At 38.9% G+C, this 21860-nt stretch overlaps 1 protein-coding gene across 2 annotated transcripts in view; it reads left to right on the forward strand.

Moving 5' to 3' along the window:
* Positions 1–21860, forward strand: part of PAPPA2 (pappalysin 2) — a 394482-nt gene that overhangs the window by 350477 nt on the left and 22145 nt on the right. The window contains exon 22 of one of the 2 annotated variants that reach the window (XR_748418.2): positions 440–524. The exons of the other annotated variant lie outside the window; for it this stretch is intronic. The gene's annotated coding sequence lies outside the window, so the exon portion shown is untranslated. The remainder of the gene's footprint in view (positions 1–439; positions 525–21860) is intronic. 2 annotated transcript variants of the gene reach the window in all.

Below are 21860 nucleotides of genomic sequence, written 5' to 3' on the forward strand. Positions count from 1 at the left end.
AAACAGACCGGAGGCAAGATAAAGCAAAGCGGGCCAGGTAGGAGAGAGGAAGTTTTTAAAAGTGCAGCACAGAAATCTGAGCTCAAATCAGGTACTTTGTTACCCAGTATCTAAAAGGGTTTTCTTTTCTTTTTTTTTTTTTTTTTTTTTTTTTTGCTTCCCAGTACTGAATATCATTCTAAGAGGCCTCCTTTTGATATTTAGCCTTGTAAAGGTGGGGTGCCTCATTCATTATTTCTCCCAATAAGCCCAAGGCAGTAAATCCACCAGCTCAGTATCCTCAGCCCATATTGCCCTTCACCTTTGTTTGTATCATATTCTCTTGGCATAAGGATTTGCTTTCAATTATCCACTATTCTGTGCTGCTTATGTCTTCTGAGGTGCCACTGAGACTTTCTTTAAAAACTCTTATCTAAATAATTCTATCTTCTTATGTTAGGTCATAAGCCAATTCTTGCCGCTTCTGTTTCCATTGTCCCAGCAAGAACACATGTATGCTACATATCTGCAATCCAAAATTGTTTGTACGTTCAATTCTATTTTTGTAGTTGTTGCTTGCATTTGGCCTTTGTGACCTGAATACTCCTTGGATCTTCTGGTTCTTTCATAAACTGCATATGGGCAAGGAATGGCAACTTGCTTAATGGAAAAGTTTTGAAGTCAAACAATTCTAGATTCCAATCCTGGGTCAGCTGACTAGTGTGAGCCTCTGTACTGGGAAGTGGGGCAACAAAGCTGTTTTAAGGAGTTGTTATGAGGGATGCATGTGATAGCATACGCAAAGCATTTAGTGTCATGCCTGGCCCATAAGAGATTCTTATTGGTGTCATTTGTTGTGAGCTATTAGCCACTTCGTGAATGTTTACTGAATGAGTAAAGCAGAAAGCAGGGGCATTGCTGCTGGTGTAGCCCCAGTATAATTAGTTGTAAACTCTGAGGATGTGAAAAAGGAAAGGAAAGGAAAGGAAAAGAAAAGGCAAACAGGTCACTCCCATAGAGACCCACTGAGTACCATAATTCACGAATTCACACATTGATTGTGTCCAATCAGTCATCAGGTCAGCTGGTCACCAGATCATTATATGCATAGCTCTACTCATTCCTACAGTTGCCCACACTGGTTGGGACCTCAACATTTCTCATGTTTTGTGGGAATTTTCTAATTGCTCTCCCTTCCCCCAGACCTGTGCCCATCAATTTCCTTCATTCTCTCTATTGCTATTACCAGGTTCTTTCTATTGTGTCTCTTCTGCTAAAAGTATCTCAGGAACTCCCCATTGTTTTCACATTTAAACCAGACTCCTTTGCAGGTAGTAACTGAGCCTGTGTCTTTCAACCTTCTGTCTCTTCAAATCTCTTTGTGCACACTCTACTCCAGACATAAAAAGCCTTTTCCAACACAGTATTCTAAAAAGTGGTTGGACTTTGCACTGTCTGTTCGCTTGATCTGGGATTGAATATTTGTTCCACCTGTGGGGTGACACTGGACAAGTTGCATTAGATTCTTGTGCCCCATTACCCTCAACATAGTTTTAATAGAGTTTTTATAATAGGGTTTTCATAGTACTGCTTATTTCATAAGGTTGTAGTGAAGACAAATGAGTTATTATAGGCAGTGAGCTCAGTCTAATGTCTTGTACATAATTGTGCATTATAAATATTATCTATTTCATTATCCATCACAGAAGTATTGTTGTTGCCACATGTTACTTCACTCCCTGTATCTTCATGCACATTGAAACCCATTCCCAGGACTCATCTTGTGACCTATTTCTCTAAGCCAGTGATTCTCAGCTAGGGACAACTTTGCACCCACCACCTCTCTCACATTAGGGGAAATGTCTGAAGACATTTTTAGTTGTCACGACTGGGCGAATTGGGGGAGCTTCTGAAATATAATGGGTAGAGGACGGGGATGCTGCTGAACATCATACAATGCACAGGATAGCCCACAACAAAGAATTATCCTGCCCCAAATGCCAGTAATACTGCCCTGAGACACTGCTGTAGACTAACTCCTATTGATCTTTCAACACATTTTTCCAGGCATTTTTTTCTACTTGGAGTATTTAATGACTGGCACTCCACTCACCACACACCCTCAACCACAGATGGCTTATATAATCATACTCTGGTCTCTATTTTACCACTTATCACCTTAGGGAAAGTATTGGTTTCCTGTGTGTTTGCCTTAAGACACTGTAACTACTTACAAGCTGAAAATATTGTCTTTTCCATTATTATATCTTAGCTACTCAACACAATGTTTGAAATAACTGGGGCTCAAAAAACATTTATTGTTTGAAAGAGTAATTTAATTTGCACATGGCTTTTAAAACTATAGATAAAATTTAAAATTATAGATATGCAAATATTTTATGATAACTGTATAAAAGCCCTATTAAATGCTTGTCCAGTAAAGTATACTTTCTTCCCAGCATAGGGAGAGAAAGGAAGAGAGGAAAAGAAAGGAAAAATGGTTTTCCTCATCTCCTGGGGTAATAATTGAAGTGAGTGTTCACTCCATCCATGAACACTGTGATACTATCAGACAATAGATTACCTTATTCTTTCCCTCCCTTCCTTCCTTCCTGCCTTCTTGCCTGCCTTCCTTTCTTCCTTCCTTCTTCCTTCCTTCCTTCCTTCCTTCCTTCCTTCCTTCCTTCCTTCCTTCCTTCCTTCTTTTTCTCTTTGCTTTTATCTTTCCTTTTTTCTCTTTCATAAAGCCATATTTATTAATTCTACTGAAGTCCACAATGCTAGATTCTACTTAAACCAAGAAGATTCTGTTCTCTAGGGAATGTACCTAGGGATAAAGACTTATCCTATACTTACGGTATCCTTTTACATAGAACTAATTCGTTTTCTTCGTACTTATGGGCTGGTTAAAATCCACCTAATTCTTGACTCTGCTTTCTCTGTGAGCATATATTTCTTGTAAGTTGATCCTTTTCTTCCCAGCAGTCTCCATTTTGAATTACAGTTTTTGATAATCTCTCTTCAACTCTTTGCTGTTAGAGTTGTGCCCTTTCCTTTTTTTTATTTTTATTATTATTATACTTTAAGTTCTAGGGTACATGTGCACAATGTACAGGTTTCTTACATATGTATACACGTGCCATGTTGGTGTGCTGCACCCATTAACTTGTCATTTACATTAGGAATATCTCCTAATGCTATCCCTACAGGCAACCTACAGAATGGGAGAAAATTTTTGCAATCTACTCATCTGACAAAGGGCTAATATCCCGAACCCATAAAGAACTCAATCAAATTTACAAGAAAAAAACAAACAACCCCATCAAAAAGTGGGCAAAGGATATGAACAGACACTTCTCGAAAGAAGACATTCTATACAGCCAACAGACACATGAAAAAATGCTCATCACCACTCGCCATCAGAGAAATGCAAATCAAAACCACAATGAGATACCATCTCACACCAGTTAAAATGGCCCTTTCTTTTTAAAAAGAGAAAGCTTCAGAGAAGGACAGAGGCCAAGTGATGTCAGAGAATTAGGTTCAAATTCTGACTCTACCCTTCATTAGCTATGCATAGTACCTGTCAGACTTTCTCTTAGAACTTCTGTGAGAATCAGGGGAAATAACTGATTTTAATGTGTTTTGTGAATTGTCAAATAATAGAACATACTAGCAGTGATACTGCCTAAGGAATGATACATATAACTTTGTGAGGACAGGGTCATATTGAAACAAGTATTAAGAAGCACACCGGGGCCTGTCATGGGGTGGGGAGAGGGAGGAGGGATAGCATTAGGAGATATTCCTAATGTAAATGACGAGTTAATGGGTGCAGCACACCAACATGGCACATGTATACATATGTAACAAAACTGCACATTGTGCACACGTACCCTAGAACTTAAAGTATAATAATACAAAAAATAATAATAATAATAATAAAGTTTCCACTGAAAAGCCTGCTGCCAGTCATTAAAAAAAAAAAAAGAATCAAGGCCAGGCACAGTGGCTCACCCCGGTAATCCCAGCACTTTGAGATGCTAAAGCAGGAGGGTCACTTGAGGCCTGGAGTTTGAGCCCAGCCTGAACAACATAGCAAGACCCTCATCTTTACAAAAAAATGAAAAGTTAGCCAGCTGACTATGGTGGTATGCACCTGTGGTCCCCAGCTACTCAAGAGGCTGAGGTGGGAGGATCACTTGAGTCCAGGAATTTAGGTCATGGTGAACTGTGATCATGCCACTGTACTCCAGCCTGGGTGACAGAGCAAAACCCTATCTCTCTTAGAAAAAAAAAAAAAAAAGAAGCAATTAAATTACATCTAGTTTATATCTTTATGACATAAAGTTTATATCTTTTTATTATATACTGCAAGTATCCATGGTTAATTGATATCCTTGGGGCTACCAATGCAACTTACAAGGCCTTTTAATGTTTGGGGGAAAATTTCCAATAACTCTGTCTGAGCCTGAGCTGCCCAAGTCTCTAAATTCAATGCATACCTTTGTAGATGCCTATCATCTCATCTATCACATATTTCAAGGTTATCCAATAGGTCTATTCTTCCTGTAGTCTACCAACTCCTGAGTGGCAGGAGGTGTGTTTTGTTCACTTTTGTGTTCTCTTTGAGAGACGCCTAATTCTTTAGTGACACCTACTTCTATTCCCCTAAAGACAGAGATGGAAAGTTGCAGACAGAACTTTGACTTTGAGAGTCTTAAATGGAAAAGACTGAATCAGTTTTCCATGAAGTTGCATCGTGGAAGTAAAGTAGGGACAAGATAGATGAAGAAGTAGAAAATAAAAACCCTGTCATGAGTGGAATCAAAAGGCCTTGTAACCACAGTGAAAGTGGCATGGGGTGGCAGAAGCAAAGGCTTTACACATAGCTCCATCTCTGATTAGCTATTTCCTTGGGCAAGTCAGTTAACTTTTCTGAATTTAAGTTTCCTTAGCTTTTAAATTAAACAGATAAAATTCATCTCTTAAAATTGTTGTGAAGATTCAGGTTCAGAAAACTGTGGAGACATGTGGTTTGAGGACTTCAGAGAGGTCACACCTCAGTAAAGCATGGTTGTGCTAATTTTTCAGAAATAACGACAAACTTGCTCTTGTTTCTGGGAATGTTTTGCCTTCCAAGTAGATTTTGGTTTTCATTACACCCACAAGTCCTTCTCTTATAGGTCTTTTTTTCAGATTTACAGCCTTCTTCTTGGTTAGCCTCAACTTCTTATTCACTGGATGGATTAGGTTTTGGAAACCTGTTAGTACTTCCTTCCTTGACTTTCAGTTCAAGACCAATCCTGGTTTTGGATTTACTACTTCTATCATGGGACTAGCCTGCCTGCAAGAGAAAACTCAGTCTAAGATAGGATGGATATGAGAGTCAGGACATGATAAAGGATTCACAAGTACCTACTGTATGAATATTTGATAAACGTAATTGAGTATGTGATAAAGGTTAGTCAAATTGCATTTATCAGTAATGCTGAATCACTTCTGTTACTCAAAGCACAAGGATGCTTCTCCCCACTATTAATTCTCATAGAACAGTGACAGGCAATACACACGTGTGTACATGTTGAGAGGGCAAGAAGCTGAGCTGGGCTGGAGAGAGAGTTGGTAAAGGACTGTTTAATAAGACCAGTAAGACCCTTTACATCCCCTACCTAATTATTTTGATTTTCTTGAAAGAATGAGGAGCTGTCAAAAAAGCCAAGCAGTATTTGCCATTTTAGAAGAAAAGAAGTTGAACAGTAAGAGCTACATGCCTACAAGTTTGATATTTTCTTTTTCTTTCTTTCTTTCTTTCTTTTTTTTTTTCTTTTTTGAAGGAGCCTCACTTTGTCGCCCAGGCTGGAGTGCAGTGGGACGGTCTCAGCTCACTCCAACCTCTGCCCTCTGCCTCCCGGGTTCAAACAATTCTCCTGCCTCAGCCTACCGAGCAGCTGGGACTACAGGCACATGCCAACATGCGTGGCTAATTTTTGTATTTTTAGTAGAGACATGGTTTCATCATCTTGGCCAGTCTGGTCTCGAACTCCCGGCCTCAGGTGAACCACCCATCTCCGCCTCCCAAAGTGCTGAGATTACAGGCATGAGCCACCATGCCTGGCCAAGTTTGATATTTTCTACTAGAAAAAGTTTTAGAACAAATTTCTCTAAGTACAGGCCCTATGTTTGTAAGGAACATGCTCTCCTATACTGATGCTGTGTTCTGTGAAAGAATCAGTGAGGCCTATAAGATAAAGTAGAAGCAACTTCTTACATTTAGTAGATATGTTATTCTGGCCCAAATGATGTACTCCTGCCTTCAGAAGGCAGCTAAAGGAGTTGACACCATCTTGGATTATTACTACATTCTCTGTTGAATTGGAAGACCCAGCCAGTGGAACGTCCAGGGCTTTCTCTGGTCACACCTTGTCTTTAAATGTTTCACATTGGCAGTGGATGCAGCTGATGGTGTAAAAAATATGCTTAAGAATTACATGGGGTGAGGGGTACTTATTTTTAAAATGCAGATTCTTAGGTTCTGCCCCTCCCTCCCAATTCTTGTATGTCAAGTAGGGTGTGAAGTACAAGAATTTGCTTTTTTAACAAATACTTCAGGTGCTTCTAATGCAAGTGGTCCTTAGCTGTGCTTTGAGAAACACTAGGCAGGAATTAATTCATATACTGGCAAATAGTTATATGGCAGTGCCCAGCTTGCATTTTGGGAGAAAAGGAATCATCTTCCAATAGTTCTCAAATAAATGAAGAAATCACTTGGAATAGAATAAAGTTCAAAAAGGTCAAGGATAGAAGTAAGACTAGCTGACAAACAGTGGTAAAATCAAATTATCCTAAGCCAGAAAAAGGTGAATTATTTTAAAATTATAGTTTTTTTTTTTTTTTAAATTATGACTTATCCTGGGTAAACAGCAGCATGGCTCTGGTCTTGAAACAACAAGTCACATGCAAATAACTCTAAGTGAGATTATCAGAAAACCTGAGTATTTCATTGTTTTGTCATTAATCTCACCATGGATCTCATTCTACTTTCTAGGGTTAGCTTCCACAGGCATTAGAAAATACAGAACACGTTGAAGACCAAAAAAGTGATATAAAAAGATTAATAATAATAATACCTTTGGAAAAAAATCAAAAGAACTGAGGTTTTCAAGTCTAAAATGAGAAGAATAAAGGTTAATGTAGTAAATATGTTCATGAATTGAATATTTTGCTTAGAGAAAAGTTAGCAGTCACCATCCCCCAGTGAGAATAGAAGAGAATATAATGGGCTTAAAATACTGAATGAACTAGTTAAAGTAAATCTATGTGAGAATATCCTAAAAGTGTTAAACTTTATACAAGATTATAAAGGGAGGTGTTGAAAAGGCATGTTAGTATTTGGAGAGTTTTAAAATGATGCACATTCTCTCTCTCTGACATGGTTACACATTTCCTTCTATCTCAAATACCGCCGATAGTTTGGTACTCTCTTTCCCTGTAAATCTAGGACTCCATGGATTTAAATGTGTGTATATTTGTGTTATCTTAAAGCAGTCAATAGAGATATTTTATGTGTCTTTATCATCTGAGTACTACTTCCAAAGGAATTTATGTAGGAAGGAGCTGAGAGTAGAAAGGTGGGGCCTTGAGACAAATTTAACTTCATTGGAGTGGCTGGATTACTGAAAAGGAGGTGGAAAGTTGTATTGTTTTTACACATTTAGTAGTTGATACCAACAATGGTTCCATCACTAATTCATTCCATCTGTTACACCATTCCTTGGATTCTTTCTTCTCTGCTGTCTTGGACCTCTCTCTGCCTCCCTTTTATTATTTATATTCCAGATGGTAGCCCTGTTAGCTGTGTCTGGGACACGTGCTTATTGATCACTCATGGGCACTGCCTGCTTTACTGCTGCAACTCTATGGGATGCAGAGGCCAATATATAACTCATGTGGTGGAAAATAAGGGCATAAAAATTGAGGGGTTTTGTACCATTTTTCTTGCCCAGAGTTTTAGCCAAGAAGAGGTAGAGAGTAGCTGAAGCCTGACTAACAAGTCCTAATTGAGGGGATGTACTTCATTCTGGGATGTGAAAGGCTGCATATAGGCCTGGAAATGAGAGGATCAGACGAGGGGGATGGGGAAGATTAGCTTGCCGGAGACATTGACCGAGAAATAGTAGCAATCATGGGCTTCTACATCGTGTGTGACCCTTTCAGAGGAAGGGCTTTGTCACTTTGTAGAGTTTTGTCTCCTTATTTTTAGGACAAGATGCAAATGTATGTGTGTGTGTGTGTGTGAGTGTGTGTGTGTGTTACTGTTCTTCCCATCTGACCCCGTGAAGTGCCCCTGTAGTGTGGTAAAATATTTCAGCACATTCATAAATTCTAGAGCTCTTTGTTCTAAAAAGTGAAATGCAATATGTGGCTAAGAGACTCCAGTTCAGACGCCCCACATGCTCTGTGGCAGTGGAAATGGGCTCAGGCCCACCTTTAGGAAAACAGGAAAGGGATTTTCTCCCAAGGTTACATACTTCAAGACAGAAGTGAGGCAGGCAGTTTTGCATCATCCACAGAGCTCAGATGCTCAGGACTTCCAAGTGACAGCAGTAGAAACCTGGACCTGTGAAGAACTGGAATGGTTTAATGGGGAGTGGTCCCCCACCTTTTTGGAACCAGTGACTAGTTTCATGGAAGATAATTTTTCTATGGACATTGTGGGCTGGGGGAGTTTCAGGATGAAACTATTTCACATCAGATCATCAGGCATTGTTTAGATTCTCATAAGGAGCATGCAACCTAGATCCTTCACATGCACAGTCCACCATAGGGTTCGTGCTCCTATGAGAATCTAATGCTACCACAAATTTTACAGGAGGCAGATCCAGGCTGTAACACTGGCTCCTCCACCACTCACCTCCTGCTGTGTGGCATGGTTCTAACAGGCAGCAGACCAGGTTGGGAACCCCTGATCTGGGGCAGTAGTGTGGTTCTGGACCAGTGGCAGCAGCCTCATGTGGGCACTTGCTAGAAATGCAGAATCTTAGGCCCCACTCTGGACTTCTGAATCAGAAACTTTGGGGGAGAGGTCCAGCATTCAGTTTTACCAGGCCTTTCAGAGGACTCTGATGTACTTGCAGGTGCAGGATTTGCTGGTCTAGAGTGTGGGGAAAATAGTAGCAGAAGAGTAACAATTTTGAGGGACCTGAAGAATACATCAACACTAAGGTTGCTTCTCTGATCCCAAATCTCTTCCCTTTCTGTTCCCCTGAGCTTCATAATGAAACCTGTTCAACTCTTCCTTCCTCAGTCTTTTCTGTCTGTAAGACTTCTATTATTACACTTTAGTAATATATTTTTCGTCAGTGGATAGTCACGGATTACTCTTAATAAATATCAAGGCTTGACAGTATAATCACAGCCCAAAATGGACTTAGATGTGTGACCAGATGGAATTGCTTCTGCTCTTTCAAAAAGCATCTCACTTGAGTACGTCTCTATGAATTCTTATTATAAAGAGAAAAATGAATCTTATTTGTGATATCTGCATAAAAAAACCAATGTTCTATTTCAAGGTCATCACTTGTGCACTGTGTGATTGTTGTTTAACTTCTTTTGTTTCCTTTTTATTTAGATGTTGTCATATAAATAATAGCCAACATTTAAACTTCTCTTTGCCACACTTCAGCTGTTTACAAATTGGATATAATAATCATTCCTCCCCCGTTTCTCAGAAGGCACATCTTCAGGGCTTATTTTTCTTTTAATTCTTGCCAGGATTTTTAGGATCTATGAGTGAAAAGGGGTTATAAAAATGCTAATTAAGATAGGGATAATAATGGCCTAGAAGCCAATAATAGGGACAGCTACTAGACTTCTAGCAGGAATGGTGTAGGTCCTTACAAATCTAAATCTAAAAATGTGTTAGACATATTAAAATCCAGAGAAAAATTGAAAATTTGCTTAAGTTGGAACTGTCTTCCAGGCTCACTACCCGCCAAATTCTAATCCCCTTGAGATTTGTTTGTGAATTTCACTGTCAGTTTTGTGCAATATCTGCACCAGCCTAAAATCCCGGCGTGTCTTTAAGCTTGTCTAGAGTCCCATTTGGTTCAGGGCTCAACTTCAGATTCTCCAGCTGGAATCTCTGAAAATCAGACTCCAAATGTTAATTAGGACTGAGTTTTCATTTTGAAAGCTAAAACCATTGCCCCCACACCCCTACACCCCCACCTTTCCACCTCCAGCTTTTTAAAAAAGTGAAACATTAAAAGCACAACCAACCGTGCAAATTGTAAAACTTCATCTAGATTAACAACATTCGTGAGAGTTTATGCTTGTCTAAAACTCGGGCTCTCTGACAGGCTGCATTTTTGCTTCTTTTGTCCTCTTGGCCTCCTGGGTGGGCCACTTTCTCACTCTGTTAATTTTCTTTATAACATCTGTTATCCCTTTTTCCTCCCACTCCACCCTTTTTCTGATTTATTCTGGGCTTTTTTGTTTCCTTTTTTTTTAGGAGGGTTCTTTTTCTCTTTCACTGTCCTTCCTTTTTTAGCCCAGACTTGCAGATAATTTAAATATTACTCGCCTGAAGAATTGCCATCACATAAATGCTACTACCTTTTCTTTAACCTGCCAGACCTTCAACTGCTTCTCGGTGATTTTGCTGAAGTTATAGGCATGGGCAGCATGCAAAATTATGTCTATAGATAACTCTAGCTTCTCCTCTTTTCACAGGGACTTTGCTCAACTAAGACTTCTAATTATGCTTCAAAAATGTGTTTTAAATGCATTCTAATAATGGCACAAATACATTATTGAGATTATTCGTGAATCCTGTGAGGCATTGCTTATTTTACAATTTAACATCATGGTAATTGTTATAACTTCTTAATTAAATAATCAATAGACAAGCTCTTTCAGGAAGTTTATAAAATTTGAACCATTTCCAATTCATTCTACTAACACAGATGTTCATTTAAGTGAAATTATTTTATTAAATACTTATTTATTACAAGGACGGAGTGCTAGCAATGCATTTTACTAATTTTCTTATACTTATTTTTTTTCCTTAAACTTTTATTTTAAGTTTAAGGGTACATGTGCAGGAAGTGCAGTTTTGTTACATAGGCAAACATGTGCCATAGTAGTTTGCTGCCCAGAACAACCCATTACCTAAGTATTAAGCACAGTATCCATAAGCTATTCTTCTTGATGCTCCCCCTCCCCCAGCCAATCCTGCCCCAACAGGTCCCAGTGTGTGCGTTGTTCCTCCATTCTGTTCATGTGTTCTCATCATTTAGCTCCCACTTATAAATGAGAACATGTGATATTTGATTTTTCGTTCCTGCGTTAGTTTGCTGAGGATAACGGCTTCCAACTCCATCCATGTCCCTGCAAAAGACATGATCTCATTCCTTTTTATGGCTGCATTGTATTCCATGGTGCATATGTACCACATTTTCCTTATCTAGTCTATCATTGATAGTCATTTTGGTTGATTCCATGTCTTTGCTATTGTGAATAGTACTGCAATGAACATATGCTTTCATGTATCTTTCTAATAGAATTACTTATATTTTTCTGGATATATACCCAGTACTGGGATTATTGGGTCAAATGGTATTTCTGCCTGTAGGTCTTTGAGGAATTGTCACATTGTCTTCTACAATGGCTAAACTAATTTACACTCTCATCAACAGTGTAAAAGCATTCCTTTTTCTCTTCAACCTCACCAGCATCTGTTGTTTCTTTACTTTTTAATAATAGCCATTCTGACTGGCATGAAATGGCATTGTGGTTTTGATTTGCATTTCTCTAATGATTGGTGATGTTGAGCTTTCTTTCATATGTTTCTTGGCTGCATGTATGTCTTCTTTTGAGAAGTGTCTGTTCATGTCCTTTGCCCAGTTTTTAATGGGGTTGTTTTTCTCTTGCAAATTTGTTTACGTTCCTTGTAGACTCTGGATACTAGACCTTTGTCAGATGGATAGACTGCAAAAATTTTATCCAATTCTGTAGGTTGTCTGTTGACTCTGATGATAGTTTCTTTTGTTGTGCAGAAGCTCTTTAGTTTAATTAGATCCCATTTGTCAATTTTGGCTTTTAGTGCCATTGCTTTTGGTGTTTTAGTCATTAAATGTTTTCCCATGCCTATGTTGAAAGGTATTGCCTAGATTTTCTTCTAGGGTTTTATAGTTTTGAGTTTTACGTTTAAGTCTTTAATCCATCTTCAGTTAATTTTTATATATGGTGTAAGGAAGGAGTCCAGTTTCAATTTTCTGCATATGGCTTCCCAGTTCTCCCAGCACTATTTGTTAAAAAGGGAATCCTTTCCTCACTGCTTGTTTTTGTCAGGGTTGTTGAAGATCAGATGGTTGTAGGTGGCAGTCTTATTTCTGAGTTCTCTATTCTGTTCCATTAGACAATGTGTCTGTTCTTGTACCAGTACCATGCTGTTTTGGTTACTGTAGCCTTATAGTATAACATGAAGTCAGGTAGCATGATGCCTCCAGCTTTGTTCTTTATGCTTGGGATTATCTTGGCTATTTGGGCTCTTTTGTGCTTCCATATGAATTTTAAAATAGTTTTTTTTTTCTAATTCTGTGAATAATATCAGTGGTAGTTTAATGGAAATAGCATTGAATCCATAAATTACTCTGAACAGTATGACGATTTTCATGATATTGATTCTTCCCATCTATGAGCATGGAATGTTTTTTCATTTGTTACGTCCTCTCTGATTTCCTTGAGCGGTGATTTATAGTTCTTCTTGAAGAGTTCCTTCGTTTCCTTTGTTAGCTGTATTCCTAGGTATTTTATTCTCTTTGTAGCAATTGTGAATGAAAGTTCATTCATTATTTGGCTCTGTGCTTGCCTGTTTTTAGCGTACAGGAATGCTAATGATTTTTGCACATTGATTTTGTATCCTGAGATTTTGCTGAAGTAGCTTACCAGCTTAAGAAGCTTTTGGTTGAGATGACAGGGTTTTCTAGATATAGGATCATGTCATCTGCAAACAAAGATTATTTGACTTCCTCTCTTCCTATTTGAATATGCTTTATTTCTTTCTCTTGCCTGATTACCCTGGCCAGAACTTTCAATATTATGTTGAATGGGAGTGGTGCGAGAGGGCATCCTTGTCTTGTGCTGGTTTTCGAGGGGAATGCTTCCAGATTTTGCCCATGCAATATGATGTTGGCTGTGGGTTTGTCATATATGGCTCTTATTGTTTTGAGATATATTCCTTCAATGCCTAGTTTATTGAGAGTTTTTAACATGAAGAGATACTGGATTTTATTGAAGGCCTTTTCTACATTTATTGAGATAATCATGTGGTTTTTGTCTTTGGTTCTGTTTATTACACCTTATTTTTTAAAGTATGTATGTGTACACATTCAGATGTGTGTATATGTATGTATATGTATGTATCTGTTCTTTTGACTAACCCAGCAGTAAAGTGATGACAGAGGAAAGGGCAGCACTCCTAAATTGATTACAAATATTTGTAAATTGCAGCAAACAGCATGCATAGTGAAAATAATGTACATTTCAAATCCTAAGAGGTTTAAGTCTCAGCTCCACTCTTATATTTATTTGTAATATGTTTTAAAATTAATTTTAATTCTATAAAAGTAATACATGTACCTAGTTTGAAAAGCTAGTTCACACCTCTAGGTTTATTTGGAAGACTTGCAGTTCCTACCCCTCTGCTCCTAACCTCAGCCTCTCTCAGCAGAGGCCATCCCTTCATTTTTGTTGTTGTTGTTGTTTTTGCTTCACCTGTTTCATTTATTTTATTTCTTCTGAAAATTATATATATACACATAAACATACATACATGTATATGTATTGTAAACCAAAAGGTATCTGAGACAAGTCTCAATCAATTTAAAAAGTTCATTTTACCAAGGTTAAAGATGCACCCATGAAACAGCCTCAGGAGACTGTGAGAACATGTGCCCACGGTAGTTGAGGTACAATTTGCTTTTATACATGTTAGGGAGATATGAGACATCAATCAACATGTGTAAGATCTACACTGGTTCTGTAAGGTAAGGCTGGACAACTTGAGGCATGGGCCTCCAGATCGTAAGTAGACAAGAGACAAAAGGTTACATTCTTTTGAGAACTTGATCAGCCTTCCACTGAATCCACAATTTAGTCTGGTTCAGTGAATCTGCATTTTTACATAAACAGTAGGGCGGAGGAAGTATTCAGATATGCCTTTGTCTTAGGTGAGCCTCAGAGGGATGCCTTTGAGTTCTTTCTGTCCTTTTTCCCAGGGAACTTTCTTGTGGACAAATTGTGAGGGAGGAAGGTATGTAGCTTCTTATATTTGTCGCTATGTTATTTAGGAATAAAATGGAAGGCAGGTTTGTCTGACATAGTTCCCAGCTTGACTTTTGCTTTGGCTTATTGATTGTGGAGTCCTAAGATTTATTTTCCTTTCACAGTATGTGTGTGTGTGTGTGTGTGTGTATACATTTCTATTTATATATACATATATATGTATATATAATATGCATATTATATATGTATGTAATACATATTATATATGTGTATATATGTATATGTGTATATATGTACACACATATATATACACACAATTATATAATATATAATGCTTCTACTGCTAATCTTAATTTTTTGATTTAGGACTTTTTCTCCTGATTTCCTAATACAATAGATGAGGTTTTAGCTTTCTGACGTCATCACGCGTGTGCACACACACACACACACACACACTCCTGCACTTTTGCCTTTAGAGGTACCAGATGCCTCTAACTCCTGAGCTTTCTGTTGGTTCTAGGTATTCTAGGCGTTTAGTTTTCTGCTTTCCTGCATCTGCTGTGTCAGCTACTACTCATCTATCCATTTTCCAGTTTTCTAAGTTGACTTATTTATCAGCTGCCATCATCTCTCCTGTTGTCTTTTTTCTTATGAGTTCATGACTTTTTTTGTTCCTTTTTTATACTAATATTTTAGTGGAACTTCTGGAAGGGAAAGATATAAAAACAAATTCATGTATTCACACTTTCCCAGCTCTAAGCCTGAGAGATAGTAGATGCTTAGTGACCAATGTGCTATTACTACGAACTACTTCCTTCAACAGAATCTGTGCCTTTATGGAAGAAAAAGAGGCACCTGATAGAGATGATGTCTCTTACTTTGCTGTTTTTTCTCTCTGTTACCTCTTCTAAATTCTTATTTCACCTAAAGTCGAGTAAAGATCTCTTCAAGATGGTTAACTCCTGAAAGTATAAATTTTAGATAGAGGAACACTTATTCAAGGACCATATATTTATTGTGAATGAATCGTGTTAGACCCTAGGAATATAAAGGTAATCAGTAGAAAGCACAGACCCTGTCTCCTAGGAATCCCCACTCTGCCTTGGAGAGAGGTATGTTCTAAGTGCTAGGGGATCAGAGAAAAGAAAGTAGTTGTGTTTGGGAAGCAGGCAAGAGGTGGGTATGGGACATAAATTTGGGGAAGATTTCATAACAAAATAGCACTCATGGGACATTGAAGAATATAATAATTCCACTAGTTGGGGACAAAGTGGAAAGCCCCATGGGCAGAGAAAATACTATGAGCACAAGGCACAGGGGTTTGAAAACACAAGCTATTTAGAGAACCACTAGAGGATGGAGCATGTGGAAACCTGGAGTCTGCAGAGCGTCTTGGGCCAGATTAGGAAGAGTGTTGAATGCTGCCATGCTTGGGATGTAAACTTTTTCTGAAGGCATTGAGAAGCCTGACATGTTTTATCACCAGGAAATGACAAGATCAGATGTGATACATTGCTGGAAATGAAGTCCGTGGAAGAGTGATGGGTGATAAGCAGAATGATTAGGAGACGGTGTCCGTATTTCAAGAGAGAAATAGTGACAACCAAGACATGGCACCAAAATAGTATAGATAGGAAGAAGTAATCATTGAAAACTTTTCTTGTAAGATATAAAATTGATTCTAGAATTTCATCCAATGGGGGAAATGAGGTTCTGAATCTAACTCCCTGGTGCTTGGGTAGATGTTGAATGCCGTTTACCTCTGTTTAATAAAAAAAAAAGGAAGGAAGGAAGGAAGGAAGGAAGGAAGGAAGGAAGGAAGGAAGGAAGGAAGGAAGGAAGGAAGGAAGGAAGGAAGGAAGGAAGGAGGGAAGGGAGGGAGAAAGGACAGACAAGAAAAGAAAAGAAAAAAGAAAAGAAAAGATGCAGGCATATAGGAGAAGATAATGGACTTGGCTTTAGACTGAGTTTGTTCCATAGAATTGGAAATAAAAATCTGGATTTCAGAAACAAAGTCTCAGTTGGGGACTTATATTGAGAAATGAGGAAAGTATAGATGCTAATTGAAGGCAGGTAAATGGATGAGGTCATGCAGGGGTGTGAATGGGGAGAGGAGATAGGTGGGGAAAGACATAGAGGCAGGAAGTTAGCAGAGTAAGTGAAGCCAGTCAAGGGGACAGAGGAAGAATGACTAGAGAGGCGGAAGGAAGAAATGGAAGGTGTGGTCTTAGGAAAACCATTTAAAAAGAGAGGCCTAAGGGAAAAAGAAATATTGAAGAGTGTTAAATGCTGGCCAAAAGTTGGCCAGCACAAGAAGTGAGATGGCAGTAACTTGAGTGGAAAACAGTTCGTGGAAAGACTTTTGAGATGAAGAGACTGGAATATGTTTATTGGCTTTGAGTAATAATCTGATTGAGAGCATGAAGACCAAAGATAAAGAGGGGATATAAGGGATTACAGATACTGCTGCCTCTCAGTCAAGTGAGAAGGGAGTCACAATAACTAAAGACAAAGTATATACAGTAGCATATGGAATTCAAGAATTCAAGGTATTGTATATGCAATGGTTTCTTGTTTCTCCGTGTAGACTTGCCCATTCCTGTCAATGGCACCATCTTCCGTCCAGTTGCTCAGGACAAAATTCTTGATGTCATCTCAATTTCTCCATTTCCCTCATGTTCCACATTTAATTCATCAGGTAATTCTATTAGCTCTACCTTTAAAATATATCCACACACTAGCCACATTTTACCATCTGACCCACTGCCCCCTAGTATGAGCCATCATCACCTGCTACATGGCTTATTGCAAGAGCCTCCTGACTGGTCTCACTACTTCCCCTGCCTCTTCACAGCCTATTCCCAGCATATCAGCCAGACCGTCCTGTTAAAAATATAAGTTAAATCATAATACTCCTCAGCTGAAGCCCTGTGGCATTTCCCCATTTCACCCAGAATAAAAGCCACAATCATTGCAATGGCTTACCTAGCCCTCCACTTGTCCCCTCTCTGAACATGTGATTGAAAATTGCAACCATCTTCACTCTCTTTTTCCCTGCCCATCTCCCCACCACTCCCAATTCCCTTATCCTGGCACTATTATTTAGTAGAATTATCACTTTCTAATTTGCTGTAGAGTTATTTGTTATGCTTAATGTCTGTTTTCCCCATTGGAATATAAGCTCCACAGGGCTGTAAGTTTTGCTGATTTTATTCACTGTTATATCTCAAATCCTTAATGCAGTGATGTAGGGACTGGCACATGACAGATGATCAATAGTTTTTGACTGAATGATGGAGGTAAGAAGTTAAGGGCATCCACATGTCAGGGGGAGGGTCAGCAGCAGGGTAGGGATCTTCGGAAGCCACTTGACCATGATGGAGAAAGGACAATTTCACTGACTTGAGAAGAGTAAAACTGGCAAGAGATCCTGAATGTTACGAGTCCTTTAAAAGTCTTTTCTATTGACAGTTTTGTTGTTGTTGTTGTTAAATTAAGCCTGTAGCTAGCATCACTCGGTGCTGGGACTCTGGGGATGAGGAAGTTTGGTCTCTGAGGGGCTCTTCAGCTATTTGAAGGCTGTGTGTGCATTGGAGAAAGAAGAGTTAGCTCCACTTCTTGCCTTTATTCTCTTTGGTTGTGTGACCTCAATCAAAGTCATTTAACATTTAACTCCTATGAAAAAGTATCTCCCTTGCTTGACATATACAGTTCTTTTGGCTCTCAAATGAGATAACGTTTGTGAGAGCATTTGTAGACACTAAAATGCTACACACACATGGGATTATCATCATTGTCATCCCTGTGTGATAAGTCTTCTGAAGCAAGCCCAGGCTGAGCCGAGGCATGGCCATACTCCAGGTGATACATCCTGTGTGCTGCTCACTGTGAGTCCTGACCAAGGAAGCAGAATGCCTTCCAGGAGTTGCATACATGAAGCTGCACCATGATCTGATAAAGAGAAAGACAGCCTCTGCTTATCTCCTTTCAGTGCAGTCCAGCTTAAAGCCTGGAACTAATTTTTACATCTCTTTGAATCTACCTAAGTGCAGGCCCCCAAACTGGTATCAGATCTTGATTAAGGAGACTAACAACAGCCCAGATCTGGGGCTTCCAAGTAACCCCCCAGCTCCAGCTGAGCAACTTGGGGTAACTTTCCTTCAGAAGCTCCTCTTGGGAGGATGCCCACACTCCATAGGGGGTACAAATCTTCTGCCTTATTTGGCCTCTATTTCGTTGAACAGAGTGACAAGAAAACAGCAAATAAGTCTTTGGATGCTTAACCAAACCAAAAACAAAACAAAACAAACAAACAAACAAACAAAAAACCATGCACCTATTTTGAAAACATGGACTTGCCTCATCCTTGTCTCCAAAGTCCAGTGATCCTAAGTAAGCCTCTTGGTTCCAGTAGGTTCTCCATCACCTTTTCAATCTTATACATTGTTTTTCTTTCTATTTAAGATCAGTAATGAGAATTTGGCAGGAGAAAGATTCAAATGGGTCAGGAGGCTCTTGTGGCTTTTCTCGGGCTTGTTTTCCACAGCTCATTCTAGCCTGCAACATACTTTGCAAGAATAAGTTGGCTGGAGATCTAACCCATGGTGAGAGGCCGCCACTGAGGCAGCATTTCAGAATAGGGAGACTGGAGCCACGATCAGGCTTCCTGAAGCACACAGCTGGGGTGTTTCCTTACACATGCACATGCACACGGCAGCGTACGCTGGGGATCCTCATCGAGAACAGATGTTGCTGCCCGCTGTGCCAGCCACATGTCGTGCATGGCGTTTTCTTCTGCTAAACTCCTGGCAACAGCGTTTTTCTTTTCTTCTCCCCTCCCTCTGCCTCCTACCCTATTTTCCCATCTCCTATACCCACTGCATGTGCAAATTCTCTCCTGATTCATACTTGGCCAGCCTCATATTTTTGTTGTTGTTATTGTTATTACAAACATTAGAGGCTTCCAAAGCTGGAAAAAAAATAAAAAGAAAAGAAAAGAGAAAAAGAAAGAAACCACAACAACCCCCAAAGGAAACATGTTCTAACCCAGGAATGTACAATACTTCATGCATGGGAAGCATCTTCCCACCTCTCCAAGCTTAGCTACAGAAACAAAGGCTCCAAATTCCAACACATGAAAAAAAAATTAATCCAGCTTTTTTGTATGTGCATCATACCATTTTTCAATCTACAAGTCTGTTGCTCCCCCCAATGGCTAGGATTTGCAGGAATGTCATAGCCTCTTTCTCAACTTACACCATGGTTACAAAATTATGGTCACTGCTTCTGGTCCATTTATTTATTTCTTCAATGAAGATTATATTTTCTGAGTACCTACTATGTGTTGAGATTACAAAAATGAATCAGTAATTCCCAATGAAGTGTATACAATAGAGAGAAAAACATCAAATTACTATCCAGTGAGTATAAGCCAATAATACAATCATATGAACAAGGGCATGTGGGAGCACAGGGAATAAAGCAAATAACTTATCCCAATTCCATGGACAAAGTTTCATAGAGGGGTAATCATTTGAAGTAGATTTGAAGAATAAATAGGCATGAAAGGCAAAGATGTGAAAGGAAATGGCATGAAGCAGTCATCAAGTTTTTCTGTAATAAAGCTGCATAACAAAATAATCCACAAATATCAATATCTTAATAGCAACTTCTCACTCATGCATCTATAAGTTGGCTAAAGTGACTCTCTTAGTTTGTGGTCTTGGTTCAAGTGTACTTTATGTGTCTCTCCCTCAGGGAGCCAGGTTTAGAGTTTCAGGGTCAGCAGCTACACAGGGCATGTTCTTTTCATAGTAGATAGCATAGCCACAAAAGGGTGAGTTAAGGCATGCTCATACATTTCCAACTTTTTGTCAAGTGTAGCATGTGTCACATACATTTATGTTCCACTAGTCAAGGCAAACCACATGGCTGAGTCCAAAGTTAGTAGGGAGTGAAGTTATGCTCTGCTGACATTGAACTCATGGCAAAGGAAGGGTGAGTAAAAAGAATATAGACAAAGAATAATATCTACTAGTCAGCCTTTGCCGTCACAAGCATTCGTTAAACATATTCACTCCACCCTATGCCAAGACACTCCAACAGTCTTATCCAGTCCTAGCATCAGGTTTGAAATCTAGAATCTCATGATTGATATCAGATTGCACTGTAGCTTCTCTTAATCTGGAGTCTTATATACTAAAATCACAAGCTCCCTGCCCCCCACTCACCCCACATGCAAAGTGGAGCAGAAATAAATAACTACAATAAACATTCCCCTTCAAGGAGAAAGAATGAGAGGTGCATAAAGGCCACCTGTCATTCTTTGAGCAAAAGTTGTAAGACCACAACTGGGACAGTAGGGAGCACTTCTTGTTTAGAAACCTTTGGTTACTCCCTGGGTGTCACTTCCTAGTTGATAGTTCTTCATGGCTCTTGGCTCTGATCTCTAAGGAGTCCTTCATTTTCCACTATCTTATTTGGTCGTGTATTAAGAGCAGTGAAGAACATCCACTTTTGGAAGCTGAGTAGCTTTCTTAACTTGCTTCCTCCTTGTAGGATATAGTGAGCCCAAAGGTCTCTAACAGTAGGTCTCTTTCAATCCAGGTTGATAGTGATGTTGGCACCTCAACTCCCACAAACTTGATTGATTTTTGTGTATATTTAATTCCAGTAAAATTCATAAGCCAAGAGCTATACTCGCAAGTCTTTTCAAGAAATGCCTCTCTCAGTAAATACAGGTATTCTGAGCTTGTGAGGCTTCTCTTGGATGAAGTTCTTAGTCTGTTTCCTCAGAGTCCTTTTGTAAACTGCAAGAATCTCCTAGGTGTTGATTTAATCCAATTGAAGGTCCTAACAAATGATGTAATAGTTCACTGCTTAATTTGGTTTTTTTTGCCTAGCGTTGTCTTAACTTCAGTCTTAGAAGGCCTTTCTAATGCAGATTATTATTAAATTTGATCTTTTACTGGTCAGAGGTGAGAAACGGTTTTATTTTTCGGTACTACAAGTTTTAGAATTTCTAATAATTTATATTCCTGGTCAATTCTACTGGCAAAGCAATAACCTTTTCAGCGCTCATCTCTTCTCGCAGTACCTTATCAAATTAAGGTAATAACCACCAACTAATCCTAGCAATATTCTTCTTCAAAACCTCTTTATTCAAAGCCAATAGGGCATTACTAAATTTTTGGCCTGCAAGTAATAACAATTAACAATATAATTTCTCTCTCAAGTAACTATAGGAAACATTTTATGAAATACTTTGCTACCACATAAATGAATAACATAATTTTTCCAGCCTCCTGACACATTTATTTTGCTTCCTGCTCCTCCATTCCAGAGCCAATCTCATATATTTTAGGTTTTTTGTTTGTTTGTTATGGTAACATCCTACTTCTGATACTACTGTCTGTATTAGTCAAGTGTTCCTACAATAATGTCCCATAACAAACAATCCCCAAATATCAATGGCGTATAACATAAAGTATTATTAGTCTGCTCAATGAAGTTGATCTTGAGGGAGATGAGGAAGTATGGAATGACGAAGGTTAAAAGAGGTACGTAAAAGGTAGATCATTAGATCTCTGTAT

The sequence above is a fragment of the Rhinopithecus roxellana genome, chromosome 8, assembly GCF_007565055.1.
Source record: "Rhinopithecus roxellana isolate Shanxi Qingling chromosome 8, ASM756505v1, whole genome shotgun sequence".
Classification (NCBI taxonomy): domain Eukaryota; kingdom Metazoa; phylum Chordata; class Mammalia; order Primates; family Cercopithecidae; genus Rhinopithecus; species Rhinopithecus roxellana.